At 49.4% G+C, this 23,499-nt stretch overlaps 1 protein-coding gene across 6 annotated transcripts in view; it reads right to left on the bottom strand.

Moving 5' to 3' along the window:
- LOC147112358 (PHD finger protein 3-like) overlaps window positions 1–23,062 on the bottom strand; it is a 149,624-nt gene extending 126,562 nt beyond the window's left edge. For 3 of the 6 annotated variants that reach the window (XM_085996538.1, XM_085996539.1, XM_085996540.1), the window contains exon 1: window positions 22,762–23,062. The gene's annotated coding sequence lies outside the window, so the exon portion shown is untranslated. The remainder of the gene's footprint in view (window positions 1–22,761) is intronic. The other 3 variants (XM_085996541.1, XM_085996542.1, XM_085996543.1) reach the window with 1 other exon arrangement.
- Window positions 23,063–23,499: the final 437 nt, after the last annotated feature.

The following is a 23,499-nucleotide window of genomic DNA, read 5'->3' as shown; positions in this document are numbered from 1 at the left end:
AGAGTCTCTAAATAAGCTGAATATGCTGATCAACTACATTGCTCCGGATGTGTATAAGTATATTTTGGACTGTAAAACTTACAAAGTGGCTATTTCTACATTGGAAAAGATTTTTGTTAAACCAAAGAATGAGGTATTTGCACGTCACCTTCTATCTGCCCGTAGGCAGCAGGTGGGAGAATCTTTGGATACTTATTTACAAGCACTTTGGTGCCTTAGTGTTAACTGTAATTATAAGGCTGTGATGGCTGAAGAATATAAGGAAGAATCGGTACGGGATGCTTTTATTAATGGATTACTGTCTAGATCAATTCGTCAGCAGTTGTTAGAAAATAAGACTTTGGATCTTAAGAGTGCTTTTGAGCAAGCTTCTACATTGGATGTGGCTCAGAGAAGTTCGGATTCTTCTGCTCTTTTTAATCGGCCTGTGACTGTGGTTTTGGCAGTTCTGGATGAAAAGGAATTATGTGGACTTAATAGGAGTGGTTTACTAGATTCTGAAACAGTTTCTACTTCAGCGGCTGTTGCCTCTAGGATTCAGAAGTGCTATTTTTGTGGGAACGTCCGGCACCCTCGTCTGAAGTGTCCTGCTCGGGAGGCTGTGTGTAGTAAATGCGGCAAGAGGTCATTACGCACGTGTGTGTAAATCATCAGGTTCAATTACCTCCTCTGTGACTATTCAGCCTTTAGATAGGGCGTTTATTGCATCAATTTCTGCTGCATTTGCTCATGGCCTAAACAAAGCTATAGTTACGGCCCAAGTTAATGGGTTGGAAGTGAAGGCCCTTATAGATATGGGCAGTACCGAGAGTTTTATAAGTCTTCAGTTTGCAAAGGAGAAGCATTTGAAAATTTCGCCTGTTTCCTATCAGGTGTGTATGGCTCAGACGACTCTCACTTCACAAGTAGCTGGTTGTTGCCTTGTGAAATTGATTCTTCTAGGTAATACGTATACTGATATACGCCTATCTGTTTTGCCTAATCTCTGTGCGGATATTCTGATTGGTCATGTGCTTCAGTTACAGGAGAGTCTCAGTCTTTCATTTGGAGGGACTAAGCCACCTTTTATCTATTTGTGGATTAACCTCTTTATCCATTTCTCCATTATCACTTTTTTTTCCAATTTGATGCTGGATTGTAAGCCAATTGCTACCAAGTCAAGGTGGTATAGCAGTCAGGATAGAGAATTTATTAATTCTGAAGTTCAACGTCTCTTATTGGAAGGAATCATTGAACCTAGTTGTTTGTCTTGGCGGGCACAGGTAGTTGTCACGACTAACGAGAGACATAAGAAACGAATGGTGATAGACTATTCCCAAACTATTAATAGGTATAATCAATTAGGTGCGTACCCTTTGCCTAAGATTGATGAGCTTATCAATAAAGTATCTCAGTATAAGGTTTTTAGCACTATTGACCAAAAGAGTGCTTATCAGATTCCTATTGTTAAGAAGGATCAACCATATACGGCCTTTGAGGCTGGTGGAAAGCTGTATCAGTTTTGCCGAATACCATTTGGTGTTACTAATGGTGTTGCTTGTTTTCAACGGGCAATGGATGCTTTTATCAGTGATAACTCTCTCTGACACCTTTTCATATTTAGATGACATCACAGTGTGTGGCAAATCAAGGGTGGAGCATGATTCTAATTTAGAAAGATTCCTTCAAGCTGCGGAAAAAGTTGGTTTAACTTTCAATAAAGAGAAGTGTACCTTTTCGACCACTGAGGTAAATCTACTGGGGTACGTTATCTCGGGAAACAAGATTAAACCAGACCCAGAACGTCTGCGACCATTGATTGATTTACCTTGTCCTACTAATTCTAAGGCTTTGCAACGAGTTGTTGGACTGTTTTCTTACTATTCTAATTGGATTGCAAATTTTTCACAGAAGATCCGGCCTCTTATTCGGGTTACGACATATCCTCTATCATGGGAGGCCAGGATGTGTTTTGATAATTTTAAAAAGGATATCCTTGGAGCAGTTGTGCATTCTATTGATGAGCAGGTTCCTTTTGTGATCGAGACGGACGCTTCTGATTTTGCAATTGGGGCTACTCTGAACCAAAATGGAAGACCTGTGGCCTTTTTCTCACGTACCTTGAACAATAGTGAAAAAAGGCATTCTTCAATAGAGAAAGAAGCGTATGCAATAGTAGAAGCACTGCGTAAATGGAGACGTTATTTATCGGGGCGACATTTTACGTTGGTAACTGATCAGAAGTCTGTGTCCTTTATGTTTGATGTCAAACATTTTGGAAAGATTAAGAATGATAAAATAATGAGGTGGAGGATTGAGTTGGCATGTTACCATTTTGATATAGTTTATCGTCCGGGGAAGGATAATGTTGCTGCTGATGCGCTGTCGAGGGCTTATTGTTCTGTGATTCACGGAGATACGCTTATTAATCTTCACAATGCCTTATGCCATCCTGGGGTTACGAGGATGATACACTTCGTACGCAGTAAGAATTTGCCCTATTCAGTTGAAAACGTCAAGCGGATGACTTCATCATGTTCTATCTGTGCTCGGTGTAAACCGAATTTCTTTAAGCCTCAACGAGCTCATCTTATAAAGGCTACTTCTCCTTTTGAACGTCGATTTCAAGGGGCCTCTTCCTTCAACTAATCAAAGCCGATATATATTTACTGTTGTGGATGAGTTTTCAAGGTTCCCTTTTGCTTTTCCTTGCGCAGATGTATCAGCTGCTACAGTTATCAAATGTCTGACTCAACTTTTTGTCATCATTGGGATGCCTGCGTATATCCATTCGGATCAGGGAAGTTCTTTTATGTCTTCCCAGTTGAAGGAATACCTTCAGAGTCGGGGAATTTCTACTAGCAGAACTACCCCGTATAATCCCCAGGGTAATGGACAGTGCGAACGATACAATGGGGTGATCTGGAAGGCAGTTATGTTGGCTTTGACATCCCGGAACCTTAAGAATACACAGTGGGAAATGGTACTGCCTGATGCCCTGCATTCCATTAGATCATTGCTTTCAACGGCTACTAATGTGACCCCCCATGAAAGGCTCTTTAACTATCCGCAGAGATCTACTATGGGATATTCGGTACCTTCATGGCTTACTATGCAGGGACCTGTGCTGCTTCGACGCCATGTTAGATTGTCAAAATATGATCCTTTAGTGGAGGAGGTGGAGCTGTTGGAGGCAAATTCCCAATATGCTCATATTCGATTCCAAGATGGGAAAGAAAGTACCGTTTCAATTAAAGACTTGGCTCCTTGTGGTGGCCAGCCCTCTTCTGAGGATATTAACAATAGTCATGATTCAGATAATGTGGATGCTGTTACAGATACGACGAATATTTCCAATCCGACTGCAGATAATTATACTTCTATTAGTCAACCCTCGATGGATGTTCATGACCGTCCCAGTTTACCTCCTGATGGGATTTCTAATCCGGAAACCGTTGAAAATCGGGATATGGATAGCCTTCCGGCAGAAGATACTTCTGTGTCTCCTGGTGTGGGAGGGCAAGGAATTTCACCAAGGTTAAGAAGGTTGACACGAACAAGATATCCGGTCGACCGATTGAAAATGGACTTTTAAATTGATAGTAATGTTTTAAAATTGTTGAAATATTATATTGTTTTAGTGAGATACTTAATACTTATGTGCAATGTTACTATTTGTTGTTGCTCACTTAGTATTGTGTCATGTTGAAGTTTTATTTTGTCTGTGCATAGTTTTAGTTGTAAATTAATTATAAATTGTAAAAGGTTATTTAGGTTGGACTATATTTTAAAAGGAGGGGTGAATGTGGTGCTGATTCTTTGTTTAGTAAGAAGTATTGTGATTGGTTGTTTGTTTCCTGCCTTGGGCTATATGCTGAAATCTCATTGGTAGTTGATGTCATGTGATTTGTGGTGGCCATCTTAAATTCAGTTCTTTCCAGCCTTCAGTTGGGACTGGGTGTTGAAGATGTGCTACTGGATTTTTAAGTTAATAAAGCCTAGATTAGAAAGGCAAATCTATTCTTTATTTCAGAAGGCAAATGGTTATTTGGCCTTCATAGCGAGAGGATTCGAGTACAGGAGCAAGGATGTCTTGCTGCAGTTCTACAGGGCCTTGGTGAGACCACACCTTGAGTATTGTGTGCAGTTTTGGTCACCTTATCGGAAGAAGGGTGTTCTTGCCATGGAGGGAGTGCAGCGAAGATTCACCAGACTGATACCTGGGATGGTAGGACTGTCGTATGAGGAGAGATTCCTTCATTAAGATGGAGAATGAAGTAGTTGACTCGGAGACTAGGGTCCTCAATTTAAATAAAGGAAACTATGATGGTCTGAGGAGCGAGTTGGGTAGGATTGATTGGGGAATGGCACTCAAAGGGTTGACGGTGGATAGGCAATGGCAAACATTCAAAGACCGAATGGATGAACTACAGAATTTGTTCATCCCAGTTTGGCATAAAAATAAAACAAAAAAGGTGACCCAACCGTGGCTAACAAGGGAAATTAGGGATAGCATAAGGTCCAAGGAGAGGACATATAAATTTTCCAGAAAAAGCAATAATCCTGAGGATTGGGAGCAGTTTAGGATTCAACAAAGGAGGACAAAGGGATTAATTAAGAAAGGGAAAATAGAATGAGAGTAAGCTTGCAGAGAACATAAAAACTGACTGTAAAAGCTTTTATAGATATGTGAAGAGAAAAAGATTGGTGAAGTCAAGCGTAGGTCACTTGCAGTCAGAATCGGGGGAATTTATAATGGGGAACAAAGAAATGGCAGACCAACTAAATACATATTTTGGTTCTGTCTTCACAAAGGAGGACACAAATAACCTCCCAGAGATGCCAGGGAACATAGGGTCTGATGAAAGGGTGGAACTGAAAGAAATCAGTATTTGTAGGGAAATGGTGTTAGGAAAATTGATGGGACTGAAGGCCGATAAATCCCCAGGGCCTGATAATCTACATCCCAGGGTACTTAAGGAAGTGGCCCTAGAAATAGTAGATGCATTGCTGGTCATCTTCCAGAACTCGATAGACTCTGGAACGGTACCCATGGATTGGCGGGTAGCTAATGTTACCCCACTATTCAAAAAAGGTGGTAGAGAAAAGGCGGGGAATTATAGACCGGTAAGCCTGACATCGGTAGTGGGGAAAATGCTAGAGTTCATGATAAAAGATGTAATAGCAGAGCACTTGGAAAGCAGTGACTGGATCGGACAAAGTCAACATGGATTTACAAAAGGTAAATCATGCTTGACTAATCTACTGGAATTTTTTGAGGATGTAACTGGTAAAATGGATAAGGGAGAACCAGTGGATGTGGTGTATTTGGACTTTCAGAAGGCTTTCGATAAGTTCCCGCATAAGAGATTAGCGTGCAAAATTAAGGCACATGGGATTGGGGGCAAGGTATTGACTTGGATAGAGAACTGGTTGGCGGACAGAAAGCGAAGAGTTGGAATAAACGGGTCACTTTCTGAGTGGCAGGCAGTGACTAGTGGGGTACTGCAATGATCGGTCCTAGGACCCCAGCTGTTCACAATATATATTAATGATCTGGACGAGGGAATTGGATGTAATATCTCCAAATTTGCAGACGAGACAAAGCTGGGGGGGAGGATGTGCTGTGAGGAGGATGTTGTGAAACTCCAGCACGATTTGGACAAGTTGGGTGATTGGGCAGAAACATGGCAAATGCACTATAATGTGGATAAATGTGAGGTTATCCCACAGGAAGGCAGATTATTATTTGAATGGTAATAGATTGGGAGAAGGGGAAGTGCAGAGAGACCTGGGTGTTCTTGTACACCAGTCGCTGAAGGTAAGCATGCAGGTGCAGCAGGCGGTTAAGGCGGCAAATGGTATGTTGGCCTTCGTAGCAAGAGGGTTCGAGTACAAGAACAAGGATGTCTTGCTGCAGTTGTACAGGGCCTTGGTGAGACCACACCTTGAGTATTGTGTGCAGTTTTGGTCGCCTTACCTGAGGAAGGACGTTCTTGCCATGGAAGGAGTGCAGTGAAGATTCACCAGGCTGATACCTGGGATGGCAGGAATGACTTATGAGGAGAGATTGTGTCGATTGGGCTTATACTCACTGGAGTTTAGAAGATTGAGAGGGGATCTCATCGAAACCTATAAAATTGTCAGGCCTGGACAGACTAGATGCAGGAAGGATGTTTCTGATGGCCGGGGAGTCCAGAACCAGGGGTCATAGTCTAAGGATAAGGGGTAAGCCATTTAGGACTGAAATGAGGAGGAATTTCTTCATCCAGAGAGTGGTGAACCTGTGGAATTCTCTGCCACAGAGGGCGGTGGAGGCCAGTTCATTAAGTATATTCCAGAAAGAGTTGGATATATTTCTTACGGCTAAAGGGATCAAGGGATATGGGGAGAAGGCAGGGACCAGGTACTGAATTTAGATGATCAGCCATGATCTCATTGAATGGCGGAGCAGGCTCGAATGGCCTACTCCTGCTCCTATCTTCTATGTATCTATGATTGGGACGATTATGCTTATATTTGCTAAAGTTTAGAAGAATGAGAGGGGATCTCATTGAAACGTATAAAATTCTAACAGGACTAGACAGACTAGATGCAGGAAGGATGTTCCTGATGGTGAGGGAGTCCAGAACCAGGGGTCACAGTCTAATGATAAGGGGTAAGCCATTTAGGACTGATGAGGAGGAATTTCTTCACCAAGAGAGTGGTGAACCTGTGGTATTCTCTACCACAGAAGGCAGTGGAGGCCAACTTATTAAATATATTCAAGAAGGAATTGGATATATTTCTTGAGGCTAAAGGGATATGGGGAGAAAGCAGGGACAGGGTACTGAATTTGGATGATCAGCCATGATCTCATTAAATGGCAGAGCGGGCTCAAGGGGCCGAATAGCCTACTCCTATGTTTCTAAGCAGCTAGGCCAATTCCACATTTTTAGCCTTGGCTACAACAAACAGAAGTTAACAAAAGTTTTTAAAAGGCATTTTATTAAGTTTAATTAGTAGCTTATTCACATTTGGTTTATAGATCTATGTTCCAACTCACCAATGTTCTATAGTGTGTAGTAAGGAACAGAGGCTGATGTGAAATGATCAAAATGTGAACATCCCAAAAAGTTATAAATTACTAAGATAACATGCCAGTTTTTTCAGATACAGGAGTCCAAACATGGTATAACTGCAAGCATTTGTACCTTTAAAAAAAAACTCGTGTATAACAATAGAGATTCCACTAAAGAGGATAATATATAAGCTAGAGTATCTTACAAGGTACTATAGTGCAGGGGTTCAAGTAAAATTATAAACCATGAAAGAAGCTTAACATCTCCTGAAACATATGTTCAACAAACAGGGAAAACTTCTAGTGTTCACATTAACCAAATTCACATTTTCAAACATATTGCGATACTCCATCACACAACAATGTTATAACCAACCAGCCACTTGAAGTTATCAGCAGCAACAATGGAGCAATGTGTTACTGGTCAGGTATAAAGCTGGTTTCTTTCAAAGGTCAAGATTTCTTTTCAAAAAAAGGGAACACAAGGTACAATGTAGTATTTAAAATGTTTTATACTGTACTGAGCAGTAAAAATTCATTACAAAATTGTACCAGACTGGTTTTACTTTCTTACTGAGCATTGCAGAGCACCAGCAAATAGCAAATTCACATCTTCAATTAGAATTATTATGGGCCAGAATTTGCTGCCAAAAACATGCCATTATTGTGCCAATTGTCCAGCAACTTGTGGCGAGCAAGATATACCATGAATTACAAATCATCTCAAGCTGCTGGACCATTTGCGCCTCGCCACTATTAGCATTGCGAAAACAGCAGCTCGTGGGTATCAAGAAATTTGGTACATTTGCACAAATTGGCAATAAAATCACCGCAGAAAGTTAGGGCTGGTACTTAACAATGCAAGTACCTTTTTAATGACTCGATTTATGTTCCTGCAATGCAACTCAAACTCTCCAGCCCCGATTTGACTTTAATTCACTATTTCCTTCTCTGTCGTTCATCTGTTTCCTTCTGAATCGTTAAATCTGATTGGTTGAGGAGATAGACTGTTGGTCCTGTCATTCACCAAGGTCACAGATGCCGTTGCCCTCATCACGCCTTTACCAGCTCACACTTCCAGCAAGTTACAGCACAAAAAAAAGTTCCAGATTTCCACTACCCTTTGCGTGAAGGCATGCTCCCTGACATCACCCCTCAATGGCCTAGCTCAAACTTTAAGGTTAAGCCGCCTTGTTCTGGACACTCCCACCAGAGGAAATCGTTTCTCTCTATCCTATACTTCAATCTTCTTAATCACCTCAATTAGATCACACCCATAATCTTCTATACTCAAGGGAATACAAGCTCAGTCTATACACACTGTCCTCATAATTGAACCATTTTAGCCCAGGTAACATTGTGAATCTGCCCTACACCCGCTCCATGGCCAATATATCGTAGCGGCTTGGTACAACCGAGTGGCTTGCTAGACCATTTCAGAGGGCAGTTAAGAGTCAACCACACTGCTGTGGGTCTGGAGTCACATATAAACCAGAGTCATAGAGGCACAGAAGGCGGCCATTTGGCCCATTGAGTCCGTGCCGGTTCTCTGTAGAGAAATCCTGTCATTCCCAATCCCGCGCTCTAGCCTCGTAGCCCTGCAAGTTTATTTCCCTCAAGTGCCTATCCAGTCTCCCCTTGAAAACATTGAGTGTCTCTGCTTCCACCACTTCTGTCGGCAGCGAGTTCCAGGTCCTCACCACTCGCTGCATAAAAAAGTTTCTCACGTCCACCCTGTATCTCTTGCCCAAAACCTTAAATTTGTGTCCCCTTGTCCTGCAGCGGGTAGTCAAAACTGCCCAACGCATTACCGGCTACCGACCATAGAGCACATATACCAGAAACACTGTTTACAGAGGTCACGGTCCATCATCAAAGACCCTACCCACCCCAGCCACAGTCTGTTCGCCCTCCTGCCATCTGGGAGACGCTACAGATGCATTCGCACCTGTACGACCAGATTTAGGAACAGCTTCTTTCCCAGGGCTGTCATCCTACTGAACTCCACAAATAAACTCTAAAGCCTGCACATCTGCCAATGCACTTTATTATGGTTATGTTAATGTATTACAAGCCAAATGTATGTTGAATGTTTAAATGTCTTAATCTAAATGTACACTCTCGGGAGCCGCAAGCCTACATTTCGTTGTACTGCACTTGTGCACTAACAATGACAATAAAAGTTGATTTGATTTAGTGGGAACAGCCTTTCCCCATCTAGCCTATCCAAACCCGTCATAATCTTGTACATTTCGATCAAATCACCCCTCAACCTCCTTTGCTCTAATGAAAACAAATCCAGCTTCTCCAACCTGTCCTTGTAGCGAAGATCCCCCATCCCTGGAACCATTCTGGTAAATCTCCTCTGCACCCTCTCAAGTATACCTTCACATCCTTCCTAAAGTGTGGTGACCAGAACTGGACGTAATACTCCAGTTGTGACCTAACCGCTTTATAAAGGTTCAGCATAACATCTCTACTTTTGTACTCGATACCTCTATTTATGAAGCCCCATATGCTTTGCTAACCACTCTCTCAATATGTCCTGCCACCTTCACGGACCTATGCACATGAACTCCCAGGTCCCCCTGTTCCTACACACTCTTTAAAACTGTGCCATTAAGTGTATATTGCCTCTCCCTGTTCCTTCTGCCAAAATGCATCACCTCACACTTCTCTATTAAATTCCATCTGCCACTTGTCTGCCCATTCTGCTAGCCTTTCTATGTCCTATTGCAGTCGATTGGTATCATCCTCACTGTTTGCCACACCCCCAAGTTTGGTGTCATCGGCTAATTTAGAAAATTCTACTCTCTATTTCAATATCCAGGTCATTTATATATATCAAAAAAAAGCAGTGGCCCCAGCACTGACCCCTGGGGAACACCACTGTCTACCATCCTCCAGTCTGAAAAACAGCCATTTACCACAACTCGCTGCTTTCTGTCCTTAAGCCAATTCCTTATCCAAGCTGCCACTGACCCACCTATTCCATGAGCCTCAATTTTGTTTAGCACCTTCTACAGGAAACTTTGTTATCCGGCACAGACGGGACTGGCGTGGTGCCGGTTCATCAACAATTCCGGATAACTGAACGCTATAGTAAAAGATACGGAGCTCAGAGCTCCGTATAAAGCAACAAACCCTGTTGCAGCTTCAGAACAATCGGCACAAGTTGCAAGCGTCTCTGTAGCTTAGCAACAGCTGCAGCTACACCCTTGCACAGCAACAAATGGAGGAAGGCAAGTAATAAAAGTTACCTGAACCTACTCCTGAATTTTGCCGGTTAACCGAGATTTCCGGTTATTTAGGGGCCGGATAAAAGAAAGTTTCCTGTATGTGGTACTTTGTCAAACGCCTTCCGAAAATCCACATAGCCAACATCCAAAAAGGTAATGTCAGAAGTGGGCCAGACCGGGTAAGGACGGCAGATTTCCTTCCCGAAGTGAACCAGATGTTTTTTTTACGACAAGCCACTAGTTTCATGGTCACCATTACGGATACTAGCTTCTTATTGCAGAATTAACTGAGTTTAAATTCCACAGCTGCCGGGGTGGGATGTGAAAATATGTATCTGGATCATTAGTCCAGGCTTCTGGATTACTAGTCCAGTAACATAACAATTATGGTAATGTACTGAATCAGGGAACAAACTCTGCACTGGCTGGAGTCATACCTAGCACTAAGGAAGATGATTGTGATTGTTGGAGGCCAATCATCTCAGCCCAGGACATCGCTGCAGGGGTTACTCGGGTAGTGTCCTAGGCCCAACCATCTTCAGCTGCTCATCAATGACCTTCCCTCCATCATAAGGTCAGAAATGGGGATGTTTGCTGATGACTGCAGTTTAGTTCCATTCACAACTCCTCAGATAATGAAGCAGTCCATGCCCGCATGCAGCAAGACCTGGACAACATTCAGGCTTGGACTGACAAGTGGTAAGTAACATTCGTGCCACACAAGTGCCAGGTAATGACCATCTCCAACAAGGGAGAGTCTAACCACCTCCTCTTGACAGTTAACAGCATTAGCATCGCCGAATCCAACAACATCCACATCCTAGGGGTCATCATTAACCAGAAACTTAACTGGACCAGCCACATAAATACTGTGGCTACAAGAGCAGGTCAGAGGCTGGTCATTCTGCAGCGAGTGTCTCACCTCCTAACTCCCTAAAGCCTTTTCAACATCTACAAGGCACAAGGAAGGAGTGTGATGGAATACTCTCCACTTGCCTGGGTGAGTGCAGCTCCAACAACACTCAGGAAGCTTGACACTATCCAGGACAAAGCAGCCCACTTGATTGGCACCCCATCCACCACCTTAAACATTCACTCCTTCCACCACCGGCGTACCGTGGCTGCAGTGTGTACCATCTACAAGATGCACTGCAGCAACTCACCAAGGCTTCTTCGGCAGCACCTCCCAAACCCGCGACCTCTACCACCTAGAAGGGCAGCAGGCGCATGGGACCAACAACTACTCCAGGTTCCCCTCCAAGTCACACACCATCCTGATTTAGAAGTATATCGCCGATCCTTCATCACCGCTGGGTCCCTAACAGGAGTAGGAGTACTTTTACCACACGGACTGCAGCGGTTCAGAAGGCAGCTCACCACCATCTTCTCGAGGGCAATTAGGGATGGGCAATAAATGCTGGCCCTGCCAGCGGTGCCCACATCCCAGGAACGAATATTTAAAATAATCCTTCCTGAGGTGCGGTGCTCAGACTGAGCGCAGTTCTCTAAATGTGGTCTAAGTAGAGCTTTATATAACTAAATACAACTTCTTTGTATTCCAGCCACCTTGAGAGAAAGGCCAACATTCCATTAGCCTTGAAATTTATTTTTTGTACCTGTTCCTATTAGTAAAAATCCCAGAATTCCAAGGAATAAAGATGGATTTTTATTTATTCAGTTACTATAGATCAGTGGTCCTGGTCATGATGTAGTTAATGATAAGAAAGTGAAATCCATCAAACCAGACTCTTAATAGTCATGACAAGGTAGAAATATTTGATCGAGTACAGCTGATCTTTTGACACTGGGATAAAAGAAAACAGGATGCATTTTCATGAATTGTTTCTTTCACCATTAAAAAGACTTAATTCAGCATCCACCAATGTATTACTACAAATATTGCCAAATGGAGATTTAAACCATGACAGTAACATTCTAAAAGGTAAATTATATCTGGAATCCATGACAGGAAGTACTGCACCAAAAAAAACTTTTTTTTCCTAAAAGGGCCAACAACTAGGTACTGAATGTTAAAAGCGACAGAGTAATTCAAAGCTGTAGTGCTCCACAGTTGTCAATTTTCTTCTGACTATGTTTATATGCAGAGGTCAATTTCAGGGACATGTAGTTTGTACACTCACTGACCTCTGTGCCTTGCTGCTCATATCAAGGGTTGCCAAAGAGGAGATAAGAACTGAAATACATTAAAAGCTATGAGACACAAGAGCCTTAAAATCTGAATCAGATTCTTAAAATAACAAACGCAAATAACCTACCAAGCTAAACTTTTTTCATTGTAAATAAATTTTGTGCAAATATCCCAAATTTACCCTCCATGACAACCAAAAAGCAGAATAACTATGAATTTATGTTACTTCCTTTGCCCAATTTCCTTTTAAAGTGTGCTTCACTCAGACTTCCCAAAACAAGCCTGTTTGTTTCCAACATACAGCTTTACTCTATCTGCATTAGTAGCTGTGCCTTTCCACCCCCAGCATTTCTTGTATCAAAGCAGGGGGCTGGATTTTGTAGGGAAGGTGGATAAGGGCACAATTTCAAAATTTGCAGGTGACACAAAATTTGGAAGTATAGTGAACAGTGAGGAGGATAGTGATAGATTTCAAGAGGACATAGTCAGGCTGTTGGAATGGGCGGACACGTGGCAGATGAAATTTAATGCAGAAAATTGCGAAGCGATACATTTTGGTAGAAAGAATAGAGAAGAAATATAAACTAATGGGTATAATCCTAAAGGGGGTGCATGAACAGAGAGACCTGGGGGTATATGTGCACAGATCGTTGAAGGTGGCAGGGCAGGTTGAGAAAGCAGTTAAAAAAGTTTCTGGGATCCTGGGCTTCATTAATTAATAAGAGATATACGGAGTACAAAAGCATGGAAATGATGATGAACCTGTATAAAACACTGGTTCAGCCTCAACTGGAGTATTGTGCCCAATTCTGGGCACCACACTTCAGGAAGGATGTGGATCTTCGAGAGGGTGCAGAAAAGATTTACGAGAATGATTCCAGGGATGAGGGACTTCAGTTATGTGGATAGACTGGAGAAGATGGGGCTGTTCTCCTTAGAGCAGAGAAGATTGAGAGGAGATTTGATAGAGGTGTTCAAAACCATGGAGTCTGGACAGAGGAGATAAAGAAACTGTTCCCATTGGCAGAAGGGTCGAGAACCAGAGGACACAGATTTAAGGTGATTGACAAAAGAACCAAAGGCGACTTAAGAAAAAACATTTTTACACAGCAAATGGTTAGGATCTGGAATGCAGTGCCAGAAAGGGTGGTGGAGGCAGACTCAATCGCGGCTTTCAAAAGGGAGTTGGATAAGTACCCGAAAGAGAATTTTTTGCAGGGCTACGGGGAAAGGGCGGGGGAGTGGAACTTGTTGAGGTGCTCTTGCAAGGAGCCGGCATGGGTTTGACAGACCGAATGGCCTTCTTCCGTGCTGTAACCATTCTATAATTCTAAGTACCCCAGGAGTAGGGTGTCAAGTATTTCCTCATCACATTCATCAGCACAACTGGGGATTCCCTCTGATGCACCTCTGGTTCAATAGGTTTAAATCCCCATCTGTTGTGATTTTTTTTAAACTTTGGTTACATTTGCAATCTTAAAAATTGTTATACATGAAAGGCAACCACGATATGATACGATGTGCCTGAAATCCACGTGTCACAAAGCCACAGGAACTGAGACTGGGCACCCCAGCAAGCAGAAACTAAAAAGTAAAAAAAGTTGTTTTCTGCATATGAACAAGTATAAAGGTTTATCATATGGGTTTACAGCATACAAGGCCATTCAGCCCATCACATTTGTGCTCGCTCTTTACTAGAGCAACTTAAATCTAATGCCCTGCTCTCTCTCTCTAGCCCTGTACCGTCCTCTGCTTCAAACGTTTATTGACTCTGCCCTTAAAACGATGCAATGGTCTCTGCCTCAGCCACTCCTACTGGTAAAGCATGCCATGCTCCAACAGCTCTAAAAATTCTCTGACCTTTCTCTCCTCACTAAGTAAAAACTCTTAAATTGATAATTCACTCATCACTCTCAAAGTAGTCTTTCCCTATTCACCCCATCAAATCCCTTCATACTTTTAAAAACCTCTTAAATCTCTTTAGTCTTCTCTGTTCCAATAGGAATCGTCCCAGATCTCAAGTCTCTCTCAATCCTTGTGAATCTACACTACATGCGCTATAAGGTGTTAATAAGAAAGGCTTGCATTTATATCGCACCTTTCACAACTACCAGACATCCCAAAGTGCTTTACAGTCAATGAAGTACTTTTTGAAGTGTAGTCACTGTTGTAATGTAGGAAACACGGAAGCCAATTTGCTCACAGCAAACTCCCACAAACAGCAATGGGATAATGACCAGATAATCTGTTTTACATGTTGACTGAGGTACACCGTGGCTGCAGTGTGTACCATCTACAAGATGCACTACAGCAACTTGCCAAGGTTTCTTCTAACTCTAGCACCTAGAAGGACATGGGCAGCAGGCTCATTGGCACCCCATCCACCACCTTAAACATTCACTCCCTCCACCACCGGCATACCGTGGCTACAGTGTGTACCATCTACAAGATGCACTGCAGCATCTCGCCAAGGTTCCTTTGGAAGCACCTCCCAAATCCGCGACCTCTACCACCTAGAAGGACAAGGGCAGCAGGCGCATGGGAACACCACCACCTCCAAGTCACACACCATCCTGACTTAGAAATATATCGCCATTCCTTCATCGTCGCTGGGTCAGAATCCTGAAACTCCCTCCCAAACAGCACTATGGGAGTACCTTCACCACACGGACTGCAGCAGTTCAAAAAGGCAGCTCACCACTTCCACCTTTGAGGGCAATTAGGGATGGGCAAAAAATGCTGGCTTTGCCAGTAGCACCTGAATTAATCCCATGAATTAATAAAAAGACATTGGGGATAACTCCCTGCTCTTCTTCAAAATAGTGTCATAGGATCCACCTGAGAGGGGCCTTGGTTTAACGTCTCATCCGAAAGACTACACCTCCAACAGTGCAGCATGCCCTCAGTACTGCTCTGGCGTGTCAGCCTAGATTTTTGTGTTCAAGTCTCTGGAGTGGGACTTGAACCCACAGCCTCCTGACTCAAAGGCGAGAGTGCTACTGAGCCACGGCTGACACGATGTACTTGCTATAATTAGATGCTCTCTACTGACAAAGTACTCTGTGCCTAACCTTGAATAAATTTAACTACTCTTCCCCTGTACTTCATGCCCATTTACGACTATCTACCTGCACTTGCAAGGAATTATGTATGCACCCCAAAGTCGCTCTGTTTCTCCACACGTTTCCACAGTAAAATTGAAATCGCAGCAGCAACCCAGTGGGCCTGGATTGGAACAAGACATAGAGAGAGCATGGTTATTTTCACTACAGCTCTGCTTTTACAATCTTCTGAAACTCATGAAAAAGCAACCAATATATGATGCCTGGAATCCACGTGTCACAAGGCCACAAGAAGTGAGACACTTGGCAGCCCTGTAAACAGAACCAAAAGGTAAAAAAAGGTGGAACGTGGTCAGCAACATAACTATTACTAAAGGAACCAACATCTAATGGAAAAAGCTGAATATTTGCATATAAATGGTTCCAGATATGTGTTCTTTAAAGTGGCATCTACTTATATATGCAAGAGTTTTATGACTGCAGGACCCTTGCAGGAATAAACACATTTAATAATCATTTCAATCAGTGAAAAGGCTTCCAATTTGATAAATAACTTCCCAACCATACAGGCAAAGCAAAAACATCCACTGGACAATAACAAAATACATTCATGCATTAACAAAAAGTGTACAGATTTATGGAACTGTACATCAACTGACCACCCAACCCCCCAAAAATAAAATTCTATTCTCTCCCTAAAAAAAATCATCAACTCGATCCTTTTAAGGGATGAAATTCGTGGATCAATGGAAATTATGAAAACTGCTAGCTGAGCAGTAAGTGAGGGGCTGCTGGAATGACACGAATGTCCCAGTCATGGCAAACATTAGGTGCAACAAACCCTTCCCCGGGTTCTCTCCCCCCACCCCGATGATCTCTCCCCTTCTCCCTCCTCTCCACACATCTCCGCCCTCTCCCTTCCACCTCCCGAGTCCCTCCTCTCCACACATCTCCGCCCTCTCCCTTCCACCTCCCGAGTCCCTCCTCTCCATACATCTCCGCCCTCTCCCTTCCACCTCCCTAGTCCCTCCTCTCCACACATCTCCGCCCTCTCCCTTCCCCCTCCCGAGTCCCTCCTCTCCTATCTCCGCTCTCTCCCTTCCCCCTCCTGCGTCCCTCCTCTCCACACATCTCCGCTCTCTCCCTTCCCCCTCCCGAGTCCCTCCTCTCCACACATCTCCGCCCTCTCCCTTCCCCCTCGCGAGTCCCTCCTCTCCACACATCTCCGCCCTCTCCCTTCCCCCTCGCGAGTCCCTCCTCTCCACACATCTCCGCCCTCTCCCTTCCCCCTCCTGCGTCCCTCCTCTCCACACATCTCCGCCCTCTCCCCTCCCCCTCGCGAGTCCCTCCTCTCCACACATCTCCGCCCTCTCCCTTCCCCCTCCTGCGTCCCTCCTCTCCACACATCTCCGCCCTCTCCCTTCCCCCTCCTGCGTCCCTCCTCTCCACACATCTCCGCCCTCTCCCTTCCCCCTCGCGAGTCCCTCATCTCCGCCCTCTCCCTTCCACCTCCCGAGTCCCTCCTCTCCATACATCTCTGCCCTCTCCCTTCCCCCTCCTGCGTCCCTCCTCTCCACACATCTCCGCCCTCTCCCCTCCCCCTCGCGAGTCCCTCCTCTCCACACATCTCCGCCCTCTCCCTTCCCCCTCCTGCGTCCCTCCTCTCCACACATCTCCGCCCTCTCCCTTCCCCCTCCTGCGTCCCTCCTCTCCACACATCTCCGCCCTCTCCCTTCCCCCTCGCGAGTCCCTCCTCTCCACACATCTCCGCCCTCTCCCTTCCCCCTCCTGCGTCCCTCCTCTCCACACATCTCCGCCCTCTCCCTTCCCGAGTCCCTCCTCTCCTATCTCCGCTCTCTCCCTTCCCCCTCCTGCGTCCCTCCTCTCCACACATCTCCGCTCTCTCCCTTCCCCCTCCCGAGTCCCTCCTCTCCACACATCTCCGCCCTCTCCCTTCCCCCTCGCGAGTCCCTCCTCTCCACACATCTCCGCCCTCTCCCTTCCCCCTCCTGCGTCCCTCCTCCCTCCTGCGTCCCTCCTCTCCACACATCTCCGCCCTCTCCCCTCCCCCTCGCGAGTCCCTCCTCTCCACACATCTCCGCCCTCTCCCTTCCCCCTCCTGCGTCCCTCCTCTCCACACATCTCCGCCCTCTCCCTTCCCCCTCCTGCGTCCCTCCTCTCCACACATCTCCGCCCTCTCCCTTCCCCCTCGCGAGTCCCTCATCTCCGCCCTCTCCCTTCCACCTCCCGAGTCCCTCCTCTCCATACATCTCCGCCCTCTCCCTTCCACCTCCCGAGTCCCTCCTCTCCATACATCTCCGCCCTCTCCCTTCCCCCTCCCGAGTCCCTCCTCTCCTATCTCCGCTCTCTCCCTTCCCACTCCTGCGTCCCTCCTCTCCACACATCTCCGCTCTCCCTTCCCCCTCCCGAGTCCCTCCTCTCCACACATCTCCGCCCTCTCCCTTCCCCCTCCCGAGTCCCTCCTCTCCACACATCTCCGCTCTCTCCCTTCCCCCTCCCGAGTCCCTCCTCTCCACATCTCCGCTCTCTCCCTTCCCCCTCCTGCGTCCCTCCTCTCCACACATCTCCCTTCCCCCTCCCGAGTCCCTCCTCTCCACACATCTCCGCCCTCTCCCTTCCACCTCCCGAGTCCCCCCTCCTCCACATCTCCGCCCTCTCCCGAGTCCCTCCTCTCCTATCTCCGCTCTCTCCCTTCCCACTCCTGCGTCCCTCCTCTCCACACATCTCCGCTCTCCCTTCCCCCTCCCGAGTCCCTCCTCTCCACACATCTCCGCCCTCTCCCTTCCCCCTCCCGAGTCCCTCCTCTCCACACATCTCCGCTCTCTCCCTTCCCCCTCCCGAGTCCCTCCTCTCCACACATCTCCGCTCTCCCTTCCCCCTCCTGCGTCCCTCCTCTCCACACATCTCCCTTCCCCCTCCTGCGTCCCTCCTCTCCACACATCTCCCTTCCCCCTCCCGAGTCCCTCCTCTCCACACATCTCCGCCCTCTCCCTTCCACCTCCCGAGTCCCCCCTCCTCCACATCTCCGCCCTCTCCCGAGTCCCTCCTCTCCACATCTCCGCTCTCTCCCTTCCCCCTCCCGAGTCCCTCCTCTCCACATCTCCGCTCTCTCCCTTCCCCCTCCCCTCCACACATCTCCGCTCTCCCTTCCCCCTCCCGAGTCCCTCCTCTCCACACATCTCCGCCCTCTCCCTTCCCCCTCCCGAGTCCCTCCTCTCCACACATCTCCGCTCTCTCCCTTCCCCCTCCCGAGTCCCTCCTCTCCACACATCTCCGCTCTCCCTTCCCCCTCCTGCGTCCCTCCTCTCCACACATCTCCCTTCCCCCTCCCGAGTCCCTCCTCTCCACACATCTCCGCCCTCTCCCTTCCACCTCCCGAGTCCCCCCTCCTCCACATCTCCGCCCTCTCCCGAGTCCCTCCTCTCCACATCTCCGCTCTCTCCCTTCCCCCTCCCGAGTCCCTCCTCTCCACATCTCCGCTCTCTCCCTTCCCCCTCCCGAGTCCCTCCTCTCCACATCTCCGCTCTCTCCCTTCCCCCTCCTGCGTCCCTCCCCCTCTACCATCACTTCCCCCTACTTTACCCCCCCTCCAATTTCCCCCCCTCCTCTCCCTCCACTTCCCCCCCTCCTCTCCCTCCACTTCCCCCCCTCCTCTCCCTCCACTTCCCCCCACTCCTCTCCCTCCACTTCCCCCCCTCCTCCCTCCACTTCCCCCCACTCCTCTCCCTCCACTTCCCCCCCTCCTCTCACTCCACTTCCCCCCCTCCTCTCACTCCACTTCCTCCCCCCCTCCTCTCCCTCCAATTTCCCCCCCCTCCTCTCCCTCCAATTTCCCCCCCCTCCTCTCCCTTCACTTCCCCCCCCTCCTCTCCCTTCACTTCCCCCCCCTCCTCTCCCTTCACTTCCCCCCCTCCTCTCCCTCCACTTCCCCCCCTCCACTTCCCCCTTCCTCTCCCTCCACTTCCCCCCTCCTCTCCCTCCACTTTCCCCTCCCTCCACTTCCCCCTCCCTCCACTTGCCCCCCTCTCTCCCTCCACTTACCCCCTCCTGTCCCTCCACTTTCCCTCCCCTCCTCTCCCTCCACTTTCCCTCCCCTCCTCTCCCTCCACTTTCCCTCCCCTCCTCTCCCTCCACTTTCCCTCCCCTCCTCTCCCTCCACTTTCCCCTCCCTCCTCTCCCTCCACTTTCCCCTCCCTCCTCTCCCTCCACTTTCCCCTCCCTCCTCTCCCTCCACTTTCCCCTCCCTCCTCTCCCTCCACTTTCCCCTCCTTCTCCCTCCACTTCCCCCCCTCCCTCCACTTCCCCCCTTCTTCTCCCTCCACTTCCCCCCCCTTCCTCTCCCTCCACTTCCCCCCCTTCCTCTCCCTCCACTTTCCCCCCTCCTCCTCCCTCCACTTTCCCTCCCCTCCTCTCCCTCCAATTCCCCCCCTCCTCTCCCTCCACTTCCCCCCCTCTCTCCCTCCACTTCCCCCCCTCCTGTCCCTCCACTTTCCCTCCCCTCCTCTCCCTCCACTTTCCCTCCCCTCCTCTCCCTCCACTTTCCCCTCCCTCCTCTCCCTCCACTTTCCCCTCCCTCCACTTTCCCCTCCCTCCTCTCCCTCCACTTTCCCCTCCTTCTCCCTCCACTTCCCCCCCTCCCCTCCACTTCCCCCCTTCTTCTCCCTCCACTTCCCCCCCCTTCCTCTCCCTCCACTTCCCCCCCTTCCTCTCCCTCCACTTTCTCCCCCCCTCCTCCCTCCACTTTCCCTCCCCTCCTCTCCCTCCAATTTCCCTCCCCTCCTCTCCCTCCAATTTCCCCCCCTCCTCTCCCTCCAATTTCCCCCCCTCCTCTCCCTCCAATTTCCCCCCCCTCCTCTCCCTTCAATTTCCTCTCCCTCCACTTCCCCCCTTCCTCTCCCTCCACTTCCCCCCCTCCACTTCCCCCCCTTCCTCTCCCTCCACTTCCCCCCTCCTCTCCCTCCACTTTCCCCTCCCTCCACTTTCCCCTCCCTCCACTTTCCCCTCCCTCCACTTCCCCCCCTCCACTTCCCCCCCTCCTCTCCCTCCACTTTCCCTCCCCTCCTCTCCCTCCACTTTCCCTCCCCTCCTCCCTCCACTTTCCCTCCCCTCCTCTCCCTCCACTTTCCCCTCCCTCCTCTCCCCTCCCTCCTCTCCCTCCACTTCCCTCCTCTCCCTCCACTTCCCCCCCCTCCTCCCTCCACTTCCCCCCCCTCCTCCTCCCTCCACTTCCCCCCTCCCTCCACTTCCCCCCCTCCCTCCACTTCCCCCCCCTCCTTCCACTTCCCCCCCTCCTCTCCCTCCACTTTCCCTCCCCTCCTCTCCCTCCACTTTCCCTCCCCTCCTCTCCCTCCACTTTCCCCTCCCTCCTCTCCCTCCACTTTCCCCTCCCTCCTCTCCCTCCACTTTCCCCTCCCTCCTCTCCCTCCACTTTCCCCTCCCTCCTCTCCCTCCACTTTCCCCTCCTTCTCCCTCCACTTCCCCCCCTCCCTCCACTTCCCCCCTTCTTCTCCCTCCACTTCCCCCCCCTTCCTCTCCCTCCACTTCCCCCCCTTCCTCTCCCTCCACTTTCCCCCCTCCTCCTCCCTCCACTTTCCCTCCCCTCCTCTCCCTCCAATTTCCCCCCCTCCTCTCCCTCCACTTCCCCCCCTCTCTCCCTCCACTTCCCCCCCTCCTGTCCCTCCACTTTCCCTCCCCTCCTCTCCCTCCACTTTCCCTCCCCTCCTCTCCCTCCACTTTCCCCTCCCTCCTCTCCCTCCACTTTCCCCTCCCTCCACTTTCCCCTCCCTCCTCTCCCTCCACTTTCCCCTCCTTCTCCCTCCACTTCCCCCCCCTCCCTCCACTTCCCCCCTTCTTCTCCCTCCACTTCCCCCCTTCTTCTCCCTCCACTTCCCCCCCTTCCTCTCCCTCCACTTCCCCCCCTTCCTCTCCCTCCACTTTCCCCCCTCCTCCTCCCTCCACTTTCCCTCCCCTCCTCTCCCTCCAATTTCCCTCCCCTCCTCTCCCTCCAATTTCCCCCCCTCCTCTCCCTCCAATTTCCCCCCCTCCTCTCCCTCCAATTTCCCCCCCCTCCTCTCCCTTCAATTTCCTCTCCCTCCACTTCCCCCCTCCACTTCCCCCCCTTCCTCTCCCTCCACTTCCCCCCTCCTCTCCCTCCACTTTCCCCTCCCTCCACTTTCCCCTCCCTCCACTTTCCCCTCCCTCCACTTTCCCCTCCCTCCACTTTCCCCCCCTCCCTCCACTTCCCCCCCTCCACTTCCCCCCCTCCACTTCCCCCCCTCCTCTCCCTCCACTTTCCCTCCCCTCCTCTCCCTCCACTTTCCCTCCCCTCCTCCCTCCACTTTCCCTCCCCTCCTCTCCCTCCACTTTCCCCTCCCTCCTCTCCCCTCCCTCCTCTCCCTCCACTTCCCTCCTCTCCCTCCACTTCCCCCCCCTCCTCCTCCCTCCACTTCCCCCCTCCCTCCACTTCCCCCCCTCCCTCCACTTCCCCCCCCTCCTTCCACTTCCCCCCCTCCTCCCTCCTCCACTTCCCCCCCCTCCTCCCTCCTCCACTTCCCCCCCTCCTCCCTCCTCCACTTCCCCCCCTCTCCACTTCCCCCCCTCCTCCTCCTCCCTCTCCACTCCTCCTCCCCTCTCCCTCCCCTCCCCTCCCTCCCTCCCCCCCCTCCCTCTCCTCCCCCCCCCTCTCCTCCCTCCCCCCACCCCTCTCTCCCCCCACCCCTCTCTCCTCCCTCCCCCCCCACCCTCCCTCTCCCCCCTCCCTCTCTCCTCCCCCCCCCCCCTCTCCCACCCCCCACCTCCCTCTCCCACCCCCTCTCCCTCCTCTCCTCCTCCTCCCCCTCCCCCCTCTCCCTCCTCTCCCTCCTCTCTCTCCTCCCCCCCTCTCCTCCCCCCCCTCTCCCTCCCCTCCCCTCCGCCTCTCCCCCCCCTCCTCCTCTCCTCCCCCCCTCCTCCTCTCCTCCCCCCCTCTCCCCACAAAGTGTGGAATGAAGCCTGGCCCTCGCTCCCTGCCTGAGGCAGGAGCCGGGCGTGTGCCTTCCCCCTCACGCTGCGCTGGGCCCAAGGCCCGCGAGTCCCGCACCGACATGGCGGCGGCTGCAGCGAGCGGGAGGCAGCAGGCCCAGCGGGCTACCACGGAGCTCGGTCGACAGTTGGGAGGCCAGGCTCGGGCTCACTCTAACCCCCGGGTGAGGAGGGAGGGAGGCCCGCTCGCTTTATTGATATTGATGTTTATATTTAATGGGCGTTCCTCACCTGATAGTTTTTCCTGCTATCTATCTCTCTCTCGGTCGGTCAGATTTCGCTGCCGTGTCGCTGTGCTAAGCTCCCCGGGCAGCCTGTGGCGGTGCAGGGACGAGCAACCGGCCGCTTTCCCGGTCTCTTTTCTGCCCTCGTTCGCCCGAAGCCGCCGCCATTGGAGACAGGAGGGGGAGGGGGAGAAACCGTCCCCGGCCCGCGGCACGTGACCTCGCGGCCCGGCCAGCTCAGCTCAGGGGAGAGGAGAGGCGGGCTTCAATTCAGTCTGTGCAGCGAGTGAAGGGAGGTGCAACGGAGTGTGTGCATCCAGCGAAATGGGAGGAGGCGAGGGGGAGTGATGCAACTGAGTGTGTGCATCCAGCAAAATGGGAGGGAAGTAATGCAACTGAGTGTATGCATCCAGCAAAATGGGAGGAGGAGTGATGCAACTGAGTGTGTGCATCCTGTAAAATGGAAGGGGAGTGATGCAACTGAGTGTGTGCATCCTGTAAAATGGAAGGGGAGTGATGCAACTGAGTGTGTGCATCCAGCGGGAGGGGAGGGGAGTGAGGTACAACGGAATGTGTGCATCTAGCACAAACTACAATTACCCCACTTATCTGTTTATATTGATATTTTAAATCTATATTAAAATACAAATATATATTCCGATCATGGCCACTTGTTATCTTGTAAATTTTAAATTCAAAAATCCATTTACTTTGATATCTGTGTAACTTTTAAAAACAGTGAAGG

Source organism: Somniosus microcephalus, chromosome 9, assembly GCF_052327205.1.
Source record: "Somniosus microcephalus isolate GS21.2 chromosome 9, FLI_Smic_1.0, whole genome shotgun sequence".
In the NCBI taxonomy this organism is placed as follows: Eukaryota; Metazoa; Chordata; class Chondrichthyes; order Squaliformes; family Somniosidae; genus Somniosus; species Somniosus microcephalus.
Note: the sequence above shows the minus strand (reverse complement) of the source record. Positions and strands in the feature narration are given on the sequence as shown.